At 43.6% G+C, this 14,578-nt stretch overlaps 1 long non-coding RNA gene across 1 annotated transcript in view; it reads right to left on the bottom strand.

Annotated features, from left to right (window-relative positions):
- Positions 1-416: 416 nt before the first annotated feature.
- LOC148149904 (uncharacterized) overlaps positions 417-14,578 on the bottom strand; it is a 29,392-nt gene continuing 15,230 nt past the window's right edge. Inside the window, exons 2-3 of the long non-coding RNA XR_015757093.1 lie at positions 4,592-4,748; positions 417-2,690 (exon numbers count right to left, since the gene is read on the bottom strand). This is a non-coding gene — a long non-coding RNA (uncharacterized LOC148149904). The remainder of the gene's footprint in view (positions 2,691-4,591; positions 4,749-14,578) is intronic.

Raw genomic sequence — 14,578 nt, 5'->3', positions numbered from 1 at the left:
AGGACCAGCTCATAATCTTACAAAGTTCTTTTCATCCTTTTCTCCACTGCCTTAGAAAAATATTCAATATATCCTGACAAATTAAAGTATTGCATATGGAAGTACACCAGCACGTAGGGATCCCGAGCATAGTTCCTCACTTGAATCAGTGACAATCCCATTGGCTAGGCCATGTGAGCCAAAAGGATGACGACCATGTCCTGAGATCATGTTCTATGTTGAGCTTTCCATCAGCACAAGAGCAACAAGTCACTCTTACCTATGATACAAGGACATCTGCAAATGGGATCTCAAGATTACTGAAATCTTTGTCAATGCTTGGGAAGTGCTTTCCGCTGGCCAGAGTGTCGAGACATAAGCTCACTTACTTTGTGTTTACTTGGAGGCTTCCATTGAATTGAATTGACTTTATTGTCACGTATATCGAGGCACATGAAAAGTTTTGTCTTGCAAGCAATACAGGCAGATCACAGAGTTAAATAGCATAGATAAGCAAATCATAGGTAAACAGTGGCAGAACCAAAAACACAGGTGCAGGCGAATGCTAAGAGTTTGTGAGTCCATTCAATAGTCTAACAACAGTAGGGTAGAAACTGTTTCGAAACCGGCTGGTGCATGTGTTCAGGCTTCTGAACCTTCTCCTTGATGGTAGAGGTTGTTGAAAAACATTCCCAGGGTGGGATGGACCTTTGAGAATGCTGGCGGTCTTTCCTTGACAGCGGGCCTGGTAGGTGGATTCTATAGATGGGAAGTTGGCCTTTGTGATTGTCTGGGCCAAATTCACCACTCTCTGTAACTGTCTCTGATCTTGAATGGTACAGTTGCCATACCAGGTAGTGATACAACCAGACAGAATCCTCTCAATGGCGCACGTGTAAAAGTTGGCAAAGGTATTCACTGTCATGCCAAATTTCATCAGCTGCCTGAGGAAGAAGAGATGTTGTTGGGCCTTTGTAACCAGTGCGTCCACATGAAGAGTCCAAGAAAGCTTGTTGTTGATGACCACTCCCAGGAGCGTGACACTCTCCAGTCGTTCCACCTCTGTGCTGTTAGTTGGTAGGGGGGCATGAGTAACATTCTACTGAAAGTCAGTAATGGGATCCTTGGTCTTGCCAGCATTGAGAGCCTAGGCTGTTCTCAGTGCACCATTTTTCCAAGTCTTCCACCTCCTGTCTGTAGTCTGTTTCATCGCCACCTGAGATTCGACCGACTATGGTGGTGTCATCAGCGGACTTGTCAATGGCATTAGTCTGGTATTTGATGAGGCAGTCATGGGTATATAGTGAGTACATTAGGGGGCTGAGTAAGTATCCATGGGGTGCTCCAGTGTTGAGTGTTAGTGAAGATGAAATATTGTCTCCAAGCTTCACTGATTGCGGCCTGTGGGTCAGGAAACTGAGGATCCAGTTGCAGAGAGTGGGCTTAGTCAGAGATCACTAAGTTTAGTAATCAGTCTCAAGGGAATAATAGTGTTGAAGAATGAACTATAGTTAATGAGTAGGATTCTTACATAGCTGTTGTTGGTGTCAAGATGTTCTAGGGAGGAGTGAAAGGCAAGTGATATGGCATCTGACGTGGATCTGTTGGTCTGATAGGCAAATTGGAGTGGGTCAAGAGTAGTGGGGAGGCTGGAGTGGATTAATGCCATGACCAGCCTTTCAAAGCACTTCATGACCACAGAAGTTAGGGGCACTGGTCAGTATTCATTGAGACATGCTGCATGAGCTTTCTTAGGCACAGGGATGATGTTGGCCCTCTTAAAACAGGCAGGGACAGTGGCTTGCTGCAGGGAGAGGTTGAAGATGTCTGAGAAGACCTCTGCTAGTTGATCTGTGCATGATCTGAGTACACGGCCTGGTACTCTGTCTGGTCCCATCGCTTTCCTTGGCATGCACACATTGGCTTCAGCACAAGTGTATGAGCTGCCAGCTGCTGCTTTTTAGTGCAGAGGGAGAGCTTGTCACGGTGGAAAGAACAGAACAGTCAAGAGGATTGACATGTTGCTCCACAGCACTATGCTACATCCATGTCACACCTACAGCATGAGCCAGCAGCTTAAATAGAAAATACACTGCATGTTTTCAAGCGAACGGCCAGGCATGAACACCTAATGGAAGCAGGCCTTAGTGGAATGAAGGAGGACTACAGCATTTAGGGGATATTGCCACAATCTGTTCGTGTCTCAATCAGGCTGTGTGGCTATTGTCACTCAGGTCCCAGTCTGCCCAGATTCCAGTGATCCATGTTCTTGTGGTCTGGGGATAAGCCATAGTTAGTTCTGAGGGTCAAGTGCAAGCAGTCTTGGGATTACAAGTAGATCAGATTGCAGTGAAGATGTCAGACTGGAAGCTGGGTCATGCACAGTCAGACTGTCCTTCCAAGTCAGTCCAAGAGACGAGCCTCAATCAGTCCTGGAGTTTGCTCAATAATAGTCATGAGGCATATTGGAGGAACAATCCATAGGATCCTGAAGAATGCAGGTAATTCCAATCTGGAGATGGGAGGCACTCAGGGAGCAGTCACAATGATAGGGGCAATCCTAGACAGAAGGGTGTGATCTCAGAGACAAAAGGTAGGGTCTGGGAGCTCCAGAAGATGGGAACGATTTCTCTCAGGCCACAGTCATTTTGGTCTCTCCATGGGTAGATTTAGGGCCAATGAAGGCACGGGAATTTCCACAGTCATGGGCTCTGTGGAGTAAAATGGGAGCATTAATAGGAATACGAAGGGAGTCTGAAAGAACACTGGGGTCACAGGGACATCCATACAATGGGAAGATGAAGGATGGTCAAAAAAAGCTCGTGTCACAGGCACAGCCTGCAGCTCGTTCACACTGAAATGATCTTGGAATCTTGCCATGTCAGTTTGGAGATCAATGGAAGAATAACTTCACAAGTGGTTGATACTGTGTGCAGTGAGCTGACTAATTTGCTCTTTTTAGGAGGAGGACAGAGGAATTGGAGGCACTGCTGGGGGCAATTGCAGCAAAGATACTTCCATGATTCAGTAAAGCCACCCAGCTAGTTTAGGTTTACACTCCATTGGCTGAATGGCTAAGAAACACATTTCAAATCTAGGCCCCAAGGAATTAGGAGCCTCGCATTGTGCTCAGTAATTCTCCCCTTGATCTGTCCTCGAAGCAACTGGGCTGAACCAAACATAGTTCAAAGTGGAACCAAAGTTCCCAGTTCACAAACAATATTTGATAGCAGCATCAGAAGACTTTACTTTGCAGTTGCCTGATTCTCACATTGAAGCGTAATTATGCATGGGCATGGTCTATGATGTGGAAGGGAGGGGTTTAATAGTGGCTAACTTGTAGTATTCGACTCCCAGTGTAGCATTAAAACTTTGATTGTGGAAAATACAATTGCATAGTATCACACCTCAGAGCTCCTTATGGAGATAAACAATACACAAAAAGTAAGAGAACACCATTTGGCCACTTGTGTCCACTCCGCCATTTAAAAAGCCATGGCTGATCTGACTGTAAGCTCAAATCTACATTCTCACCTACCCCTGAAAACCTTTCCTTCAATTGCTTACTCTGATTAAAAAAAAAACTTTAAAATCTACACTTCCATCATTTTTTCAGGAAGAGAGCTTCAAACCCTCATAACCCTGTGAGAAAACAAAGTTCACCTGAGTTATGTCCTAAATGGGTGACCCCACTCATTTTAAACACTGAACCCTAGTTCTAGATTCTCCCAATGAGGAAACACCTTCTTCACATCTACCTGTCAAGACTCCTCAGGATCTTATATGTTTTAGTGAAGTCACCTCTTATTGTTTTAAACTCCAGCAGATACAAGCCTAACCTGTCCAACGTTTTTCTTGTATAAGACATGGTGGCTCAGTGGTTAGAACTGTTGACTCTTTGCAGCACCTTTGGAGCCTGGTTCGATTCCATCCTCAGGCAATTGTCAGTCTTGAACATAGAACAGTGTAGGCTATTCAGTCCTCAATGCTGTGCCAACCTCTTATCCTACTCGAAGATCAAGCTAACCTACATATTACTATTACCCAAGATTCGCTTAAATGTCTCTAATGTTTCTGACTCTATCAACTTGGGTAGCAACTTTAAGGGATTTGTGGACATTGAGTTTGCACATTCTCCCCATGTCTGTATGGATTTCTGCTGGGTGCTCCTGTTTCCTCCCACAGCCCAAGGATGTGCAAGTTGAGTGGATTGGCCATGCTAAATTACCCAAAGTGTTCAGGGATGTGTAAGTTAGGTGCATTAGCCACAGGAAATGCAGGTTTACAGGGATAGGAGATGGATTTGGGTGGGTTGCTCTTTGGTGGTTGGCGTGGACTTGTTGGGCTGAATGGCCTGTTTTCCAAACTTTGGGTATTCTATGATCCATTTCAGGTGGCAGTCTGACAAGCCTTTTTCTGAACATTTTCTAATGCATTCATATCCTTCATTAACTAAGCTGACCAATCCTACACACAGTCCTCTGTAAGTACTCTCAACAGAGCCCTGTATAACTTAAGCATAACCTCCCTTCTATTTTATTCTTCTCTCAGACATGTCAGTGATGTGCTCACCAGATTATGCTCCTGACTCTAATCGAGATAGATTACCCACCGATGTAAAAGTCTCTGATCTGGTGAAGGATCACAATGTAAGTCTTGTTGGTGTTTCCTCTGAAGGTTCACAGCTGCCTCCTTAGATGTGGAGGTGGAGCTGAGAGTCTTTGGTACTGGCCTCTTTTGGATGGACGTTTGCTCAGTGCTGCAAGGGCCTACAAAGAGAAAACAGGCATTTAATTGTGTAAAAGGAATAAATATTTGTGTGGTTTAATAATAAGCATTGGTGTTAGTGAGAGAGCAGCACAGCACAGCATAATAAAGCTAATGAGTCAGTTGGTCACTGAGCTGTACCCCATCTGTTGACCTCTTCTCCAGCAAGTCCAAGAGTATTCTCCTCATATGGAGAAAGGAGCCTGATGTCCTCCCCACGCCTTCACAATACCACCCACTCCCACCTTCCAACCTCCCTTAACTATGCATAACCCAGACCAGTTTTGAGCCAATTTTTGTTTCAATGACAAAGGAGGGGATTGAGTATGGAGGAAGCAGATGGAAGAGCAGTTGGTGATAAGACAGGAGCAGAATAGGGGTGGAGGTGTCCCTAGCAAGTGAGTAGAACATGCAGAGGTCAGGAAGGGTTAGTAGTATGGGAGGATGAGGTGGGTGAAAGCTATTTTATGGACAAGATGTTGGCAATACTAAGTTGAATCCCTGAGATGTGTGTACTGTGGCAGCATTAGAGTGAGGAGTGATCCAGCGAATGTGAAGTGGCTGAGAGGGGATGGCAGAACTTACCCTTGGGGATTATAGATCACCAACCTTTTTACCTGCCCTGCTGCATGTCCCTTCTGACTGGAGCCACAGGATTGTCCCGATCTGTTATCTGAGTCTAGGCTGGATATATCTGGTGGGCATGCCCTTCCCCCGTAGTGGCCTGAAGTAAAAGCCTGGATTTCTTCTTCACCACCCCATCCATCATCCCCTCCAGGGACCTGACAGCAGTTCCTCTCTGCCATGGTGGCCCAGCATGAGTGCTGGTTTCTTGAATTGCAGCATCTGAAGTGGTTTGCAGCTGACACCAGAGATATGGATGCTGGAAGAAACTGGCAATGGCAAACACGTCCACCATGCCTGCTGAATGGTTCCATGAGGAATACATCATGGAGTCCATTTGCAGAATTAATGAGGTGAAGAGCCTAAGAGTGAGTGAGTAAAGCAGTCTCATTCAATAAAACACTTTAATTGAAAATGGAAAAATTCTGCCTGTGTTGTGAATTTTGCAATCACAGTCTGATTGAGTATGCTCAATATTTTACACAAAAAAAATTCAAAGAACTGTAGATGCTGGAAATCAGAAATGAAACCAGGCCTTGCTAGAAAAAGCTCAACAGTCTGGCATAATCTGTGATGAGAAAGCAGAGTTAACATTTTGGTTCCAGTGACCCTTCTTCAGAACTCTGGGACCTGAAATCTTCACTCTGCTTTCTCTCAACAGATGCAGCCGGACTGTTGAGTTTTTCCAGCAATTTCTGTTTTTGTTGCTGAATACTCTGCCTGTTGCAAACAGCGAGTGTGATACGCTGGGTGACACAATCTGCCAGTTGATGAGGTGTACTGAAATTCACTCACCACACTATTCATTTATAGGATAAGAAGAACATCTATTTGACATAACATCAGCTTCCACTTAGAAGTGAATGCCTCTCTTTGTTCACTTTGAGAGTTGTCATTCTTGTACTTCTGTCAGCTCTAACCAAAAGGCTTCCACATAGGCTTCGGGTAACTTCCTGGATTTTGTATTCAAAACTCTATCTTTGGACCATAGGTTCCAAATTGCTTTATTGACAGTTTTGATCATTTGTCCTGCCACCTTCAAAAAATTATTCAAGAAAAAGTCCCTCTAATCTTGCATCTCTTTAAAATTGTGCAATTTAATGCTTTTGATCCTTCTTCGTTTCACAGAAATGCATTGATCCCCATGTTTTTGCAATGATATTCACCCATTGTGGTAAAGTTTAATGGGACATTCAGGAGCACAGAGGCAAGGTAAGTTCGCCACCATCTTCTTAACAGAGGCAGATGGCTTTCCCAACTATCCACTTATCCAGGCTCTTTAGTGGCCAACTAAGGATCTATTTCTGCTGCTAGGGCATTCCACCATTGCTGGATGAAGAGATAGCCTCATGAGTGCTGACAGTGTCCCTGTGAGCTCTGTCAACCACTCCTCATCTGAATCTCTGGACCATCATGTGGGCAACAGTCCCAAGACAATCTCCCCTGCCCTCACCAGATCACCCGCCCACCTTGGAAGAGGCCTACCTGACCAGTCTCAGAGACACTGACTCTATTACTTCCTCCTGAGATGTGTCCAAGATGTTGCTCTCAGCTGGGCACAGTCCTAGGAGCAGCCATTACTCCTATTAGCACTGCAGGGACTGAAGAGCCACTGTCACTCCAATTGGCTGGCAGGTAGGATGTGAGATAGTGTCCCTTAAAGAGGATACAAGCTTTTATTGCATATAACTCTTTAAATTCCCAATTGCCACAGAAGTTTGTATATCCTTACCTTGCTGTCTGCTTTCAGGGGCATCGATAAAGTTCAGATGTCAATGACTACCCATTCCACCAGTTAATGTCCTAATGTCTATTGCTATCTTTCTCTCTGTTCACAACATGTAGACATTTCTGTCATCTGCCAAATTATGAATTGATGTCCTGCATCTCTAAATACAAGTAATTAGCTTATATCATAAATAGAGGATACCTTAGCACTAAACATTGAGAAATGCCACTGTTTACTTTCCTCTGGTCCATAAAACAGCTGGACTTCACAATGCCTCGCTTAATTCAAAGAGCTGTTAATTACTTTGAAATTATCGGAAGAACTGTGAATGCTGGAAATCAGAAACAAAAACAAATATTGCTGGAAAATTTCAACAGATCTGGTAGCATCTGTGGATAGAGATCAGAGTTAACATTTTGGGTCCAGTGATCCTTCTTCAGAACATTGATTTATTTCCTTTGGTCGCTAACCTGGAAGAAAATCAATCAGTCCTTGTTCTCTCTTGACATCCTCTTGTTTTCTTATATACTTGTCCTTTGTGCTTTTTATTCCTGATATTCCATTGTATTATCAACACTAGAACATAGAGATGTACAGCACAGGAACGAGCCCTTCAGCCCACGATGTTGTGCCAAACATGACAGCAAATTAAACTAATCCCTTTTGCCTGCCCTTGATCTATATCCCATCATTCCTTGCTTATTCATGTGCTTATCTAAAAGCCCCTTAAATGCCCCTATTGTATCTGCCTCCACCAACCCCCCCTTGGCAGCATGTTCCACACTCCTACCAACCACGTGTAAAAAACATGCCCCTCACATCTCCTTTGACCATTCCCCTTCTCACCTTAAATGTATGTCCCCAAGGATTCTACAGTTCAATCTGGGAAAGATTCTGACCGTCAACTCTATCTATGCATCTCATAATTTTATAGACTTCTATCCAGTCTCCTCTCAGCCTCTGCTACTCCAGAGAAAACAACCCGAATCTTTCTAGCCTCTCCTTATAATTCATAGCCTCTAAACCAGGCAGCATCCTGGTAAATCTCTTCTGCACCCTCTCCAAAGCTTCCACATCCTTTCTTAATGTAGTGACCAGAATTGAATGTAATACTCTTAAGTGTGGCCTAACCAAGTCTTACAAAAGTACAACATGAAATCCTGGCTTTTATACTCAATTCCCTGACCAATAAAGGTAAGCATGCCAAAAAAGGGGGGGGGGGGGGGGGGGGAAGAGGTAGGGATACTATCACTGTGCCACAAGAGGGCCCCTTTTGCTATCAATAGCTCTCCACTGTCACACCCGCAATTCAAGCAAATATTTCTTCCTGATTTCAAACCACAACCCTTTCGTGTATAAGGTGAATGTGGTAATCACTACATGATACAGAAGTGGCACACAGTGAGAAAATAGAACACAGAGACTGATTTCATATGATATTCATTTTCAATAGTTTAGCAGATTACCACTTTCAATAAACCAAACACAACTTTAAAATTAAGGGTAGCAATTTTGCTGGAGCTATCAATCTCAGATAATGAGTCATGAACGAAATGTGCAGCAGCAAACCCAGTCTACTCGAAGGGCAGAGCTTATTAAGAAGAGCCCAGTTACTGACAGTTATGCTGGAAGTGAGCTCCATTTCAGTTTAATGTATGTCAACTATCACACATGCAATCATGCGCAAGTTTAACATGTATATGTCAAACCTGCAACTGAATGGTGGGGGACTGCTCCCAGCAGCCCATCCCACCATCAGCTGTTAATATCAGGGTCATAACAAGATGCAGTGGTACGAAAAAAAAACTAATAAATACTGAGGACGCAATGGTGATACATGCTGAGAAATTTATAGAAGACACATATATGAAGATATCACAACATATTTTGCAAACAAAATCCAAAAATCCGTGGATGCTGGAAATCAGAAATGCAAACAGATATTTGCTGATAAAATTCAGCAGGTCTGGCAGCATCTGTGGAGAGAAAATAACGTTAACATTTGGGTCCAGCGACACTGCTTCAGAGTTGATTGAGTGTAGCTAGGAAGAGGTTGGTATATACACTGGAGATGGGGTGGGGAGGAGTGGGAAGAGTAAATGAGAGGTGGAGACAGAGCCCAGAGAGAGAGAACAACAGTTGCGTAGACAAAGGGATGGGTCAGCCTGGGAGAATTGCACTGGAAGAACAGAATCTCATCTTCTGCTGAGTGTTCCTGCAGCCTTCAGGACTCAAAAGTGGGTGGCACGGTGGCACAGTGGTTAGCACTGCTGCCTCACAGCGCCTGAGACCCGGGTTCAATTCTCGCTTCAGGGGACTGACTGTGTGGAGTTTGCACATTCTCCCTGTGTCTGCGTGGGTTTCCTCCGGGTGCTCCGGTTTCCTCCCACAGTCCAAAGATGTGCGGGTCAGGTGAATTGGCCATGCTAAATTGCCTCATAGTGTTAGGTAAGGGGTAAATGTAGGGGCATGGGTGGGTTGCGCTTCGGCGGGTCGGTGTGGACTTGTTTGGCCGGAGGGCCTGTTTCCACGGTGTAATGTAATCTAATCTAATCGATATCAGGTTCAATAATTTTAGGACCTAAGCACCTTCTCCCATATTCTAACACCAAACTCCACACACCTTGCCTTGTCTTCACATGGGCTGCTACCACAACGAACCCATTGTCAGCTAAATGGTCATCATTAGCAGTTATTGATTCCTGACAAGTGCATTGCCTCAGTATTTATGGCTTTGGCAATGTGGGCAAAGAGAAAAGTGATGGCTCATGGTAGATTCATTGACTTGAGTATCTGTGTAAAATCTATATTCTGAAGGCAGTCATCTTTTGAACCTGTGGGAGATTAGTGTCCCTTGGTTTTCTAGGCATTAGAGGAAATATGGCAGATGGTAACTTGGATGGAAACTGGTAAGGCAGCTACACAATAGAAGTGGGCAATGGTTTTGAAGCAATACTGAGTTTGGTGTGTCAGTTGTGACCAGAATGATTGAAGATGATGATGCTCTTGAAAGCCTTGGCACACCTCTGCATGGCTCCAGCATCTGGGAGAACTGAGCTGAGATCTCTGTTTTCTTCTCATGTGTCATTGTCATTTGAGGAGGTTAGAATCTCTTCTTGCATTAGAAATTCTTCTCCCCTTTGTAATATCACATTGAGCAAGGCACAACAGATGATGACAATTTGGACATCCTCTATGGTGCTCATTGTAAAGTTTGCCCAGAATGGTCAATGTCAAAGAAGTGCATTTTGAGCAATCTTATGTTGTGCTCACTGATTATTTGCCTCATGATGCAGTGTGCAGCTATTTAACAGCCTTCCTTTGGTGATGATGCATTGATGTGTGAGTCCATGGAATTCCTTGCCCACTAAGTGGTTGAGGCTTCCTCAGTAAATGCTTTTAAAGCTAAGATAGATAATTTTTTGAACAGTATAGGAATTAAGGGTTATAGTGAGAGGGCAGGTAAGTGGAGCTGAGGCCATGAAAAGATCAGCCATGATCTTATTGAATGGTGGAGCAGGCTCAAGGGGCTGGATGGCCTACTCCTGCTTCTAGTTCTTAAGGGACCTAGTCACCCAGGATCCAACAGTGCACTTGAACTGGAACCTCAAAGACCTATGGTAACTGAGTGTTCCCAAAGTATGTATCATGAGAGCTTTCTGGGAAATGGGCAAATGCTTGCATTGATCACACTGGAAGATTTAATTGAAATGATAGACCCCATCTTATATGATTCCTGAAGAAGGGCTTATGCCCAAAACGTTAATTCCCCAGCTCCTTGGATGCTGCCTGACCTGCTGCGCTTTTCCAGCAACACATCTTTCAGCTCTGATCTCCAGCATTCACAGTCCTCACTTTCTCCCCATCTTATATGCCAAAGATTGGCTCCCATTTCTCATTTCTTATTCATTTTTTAATTGCCATCTCCTATGCTCTCTAAATTTATTAGCCAATGGTCCATCTTCCCTAGACTGTTGAGATGGACAAAGAGTAAAAATACATCCGATCCAATAATAGAACAACCTCACCTAGTGCACACCATCATTAAACATTCAGGAAATACAATGGCAATCTTGAAGCTAGCACTGAATTTTGTCTGGTTTCTAGTTAATGAGCATTCAGCACATGCAAACACATGGCAGTTGGTCCCAATCACCTGACCACTCCACTGCTGACACTCCACTCACTTTATTTCATGAACTTAACCCAACATCAGAACACTAGGATTTCAGCTCCTGCCTACTTGGGTCCTCTTCCCTTCCATGTTTCCTGCTTGTACAGGCCCCACTAAATACCACATCAAGATCTACCTAATTATCAGAGAGCTACAAAGGAGCATTGTGAAAGACTGTCTGGTCACCGATTTCTGTTGGCTGGGTTGCTGTTTATTATCAATAAAGAGAAGAATCTGTACGATACTTTAAGAGGACAAAGGACCAGGCAGTTTAGGGAAACAGCTGGACATTTACAATGTCACTTCATGCTCAGCTGGAGGTTGTATAGAATCCATATGAAACAACGTCAGACAAATTACTCCAAGGCCCCAAGGCACCCAACCTCCACTCCCGGCACCTTCACCTGCCACCGCAAGAAATGCAAAACTTGCGTCCACACCTCCCCCCTTACTTCCCTCCAAGTCCCCAAGGGATCCTTCCATATCCACCACAAATTCACCTGCACCTCCACACACATCATTTACTGCATCCGCTGCACCCAATGTAGCCTCCTCTACATTGGGGAGACAGGCCACCTACTTGCAGAACGTTTCAGAGAACACCTCTGGGACACCCAGACCAACCAACCCAACCACCCCGTGGCTCAACACTTCAACTCCCCCTCCCACTCCACCAAGGACATGCAGGTCTTTGGACTCCTCCATCGCCAGACCATAGCAACATGACGGCTGGAGGAAGAGTGCCTCATCTTCCGCCGAGGAACCCTCCAACCACAAGGGATGAACTCAAATTTCTCCAGTTTCCTCATTTCCCCTCCCCCCACCTTGTCTCAGTCCCAACCCTCGAACTAAGCACTACCTTCCTAACCTGCAATCTTCTTCCTAAACCTCTCCACCCCCACCCCCACTCCGGCCTATCACCCTCACCTTGACCTCCTTCCACCTATCGCATTTCCAACGTCCCTCCCCCCAAGTCCCTCCTCCCTACCTTTTATCTTAGCCTGCACACTTTCCTTATTCCTGAAGAAGGGCTCATGCCCGAAACGTCGATTCTCCTGCTCCTTGGATGCTGCCTGACCTGCTGCGCTTTTCCAGCAACACATTTTTAGCAAGTTACACTCTAGTCTGACATTGCTTGCCTTCCAGAAGGTTGATGAGATCCTAATGTCACATCAAGGTGGGGCATTGCAATGTGTCATTGGGCTACAAACAATGTGGGCTTAGAATGGGAGAAACTTTGAAAATGAAGCATATTCAATTCCACTATTTGCTTTGGTAGCTTTGACAAAGGGTCAGTTAGACTCGAAACGTCAGCTCTTTTCTATCCTTACAGATGCTGCCAGTCCTGCTGAGATTTTCCAGCATTTTCTCATTTGGTTTCAGATTCCAGCATCCGCAGTAATTTGCTTTTATCATTTCCACTATTATCTGGTTTCCAACATTTCAACTGTTCACTACATTATGTGTTCGGAACCACAGGAATGCACGCAAAATTGTCAATAACGGAGTTCTTAACCTCTTTCTAAAAATCTAATTTTCAGTGCATTTCATATTCAACATTTAAGTGTAACTTACTGTTTAAATTCTAAATTTCATCCAGGCTTTTGTGGGATACATAAGCTGTCTACTTAAGAGCAGAAGATAGTTAACTAGGGAAACCAGTTGAAACTACTTTTAATTTACATTCAGCTGAGATCATGCTTTCATTTCAGAGCATATAATTAGGGGCATCTTAGTGCAGCTTCGAATTGAGTATGACTGAATGCTGGGAGTTAGATAAGTGAAAGGGTTAGGGGAAAGATGTGCGGAGTTGTTCCTTTGTCCAAAATTTGCACTCTGTAAGTAAGTGATTAATATCTAGTTTATTCTTCAAATTTATATAATATAAGAACTCAAGGCAAACAGGACAAATATGTAAGAAAATAAATAATTGAATTAAAAATTAAGTAACTAACTAAAACACATTAAGGATGATAAGTCAGTGATTTCTATGTGATTCGGCAATCTCAGAACATAGAACATAGAAAAGTACAGCTCAGAACAGGCCCTTCAGCCCACGATGTTGTGCCGAGTTTTAATCCTAATGTAAAATAACCTAACCTACACACCCCTCAATTTGGTGCTGTCCATGTCCATGTCCATGTCCATGTCCAGCAGTCACTTAAATGTCCCTAATGACTCTGCTTCCACCACCACCGCTGGCAACGCATTCCATGCATTTACAACTCTCTGTGTAAAGAACTTACCTCTGATGTCTCATCTATATCTTTCTCCTGATATCTTAAAACTATGACCTCTTGTGCCAGTCAGTCCTGCTCTATGGAGAAGTCTCTGGTTATTGACTCTATCCATGCTTCTCATTACCTTGTATACCTTGATCAGGTCACCTTTCTTCCTCCTTCTCTCCAGAGAGAAAAGTGCAAGTTTAGTCAACCTCTCTTCATAAGACAAGCCCTCCAGTCCAAGCAGCATCCTGGTAAGGGTTAGTGTCAATTCGCCACAGCATATTCACCACCGGTGATTAGCCACTGCCAGTTCTCCACCAGCATTTCTCCACTGGGGTCGTTTCACCTCTGGAGATATTCACCACCGGAAATATATGTATGTACTGATTGTTTTCCCTCCCACCTGTTCTTTCATATTTCTCAGTCCCCTTTATTTATACAACTACATACTACATATTGATAATAAAGGGGTAAAATAAATATCATTTTATTGGTTTATATATAAAAATTAGTTACAAACCAGAAAAAGGAAATATATTTTAAAAATCTTTATAATGGCAGTAAAATCTCACATTAATATTAAACAATGAAATTTCAGTTCATTTGATAGTTACACGCTATTCCTCTAAGATATTCCAAACAATCTCTTTCACCGTATTCAAAAACAACGCAACGCAAACACTATCTTAACCTATATAATGACAATTTTATAGAGTTTAGATATGCTTGTTGTCTAACATTTTAAACGTTGTTGAATTTTTTAAAAATCTATTAACAAAAATAAATGGTTATTAAAACAAATAAACGCTACCACCAATATTCAAAATATACGATTTATTTAGGGTGGCGAATCGTCGTCAGTGGCCAATGGGCGGTGGCTAAGTATCTTCGGCAGACAAAGGGCAGTCGCTAATCATTGGCAGCGAATCTGCTGTGGCGAATGGTTCCATCCCGCCTGGTAAACCTTCTTTGCACCCTCTCCAAAGCCTCTGTATCATTCCTGTAGTAGGCCGATCAGAATTGGACACAATATTCCAAGTGTGGTCTCACCAGGGACTTGTAGAGTTGTAAAAGAAACCT

The sequence above is a fragment of the Chiloscyllium plagiosum genome, unplaced genomic scaffold (assembly GCF_037043375.1).
Source record: "Chiloscyllium plagiosum isolate Xiang-an unplaced genomic scaffold, Cpla_swu_hap1 HiC_scaffold_5, whole genome shotgun sequence".
NCBI classification, from domain to species: Eukaryota; Metazoa; Chordata; class Chondrichthyes; order Orectolobiformes; family Hemiscylliidae; genus Chiloscyllium; species Chiloscyllium plagiosum.
Note: the sequence above shows the minus strand (reverse complement) of the source record. Positions and strands in the feature narration are given on the sequence as shown.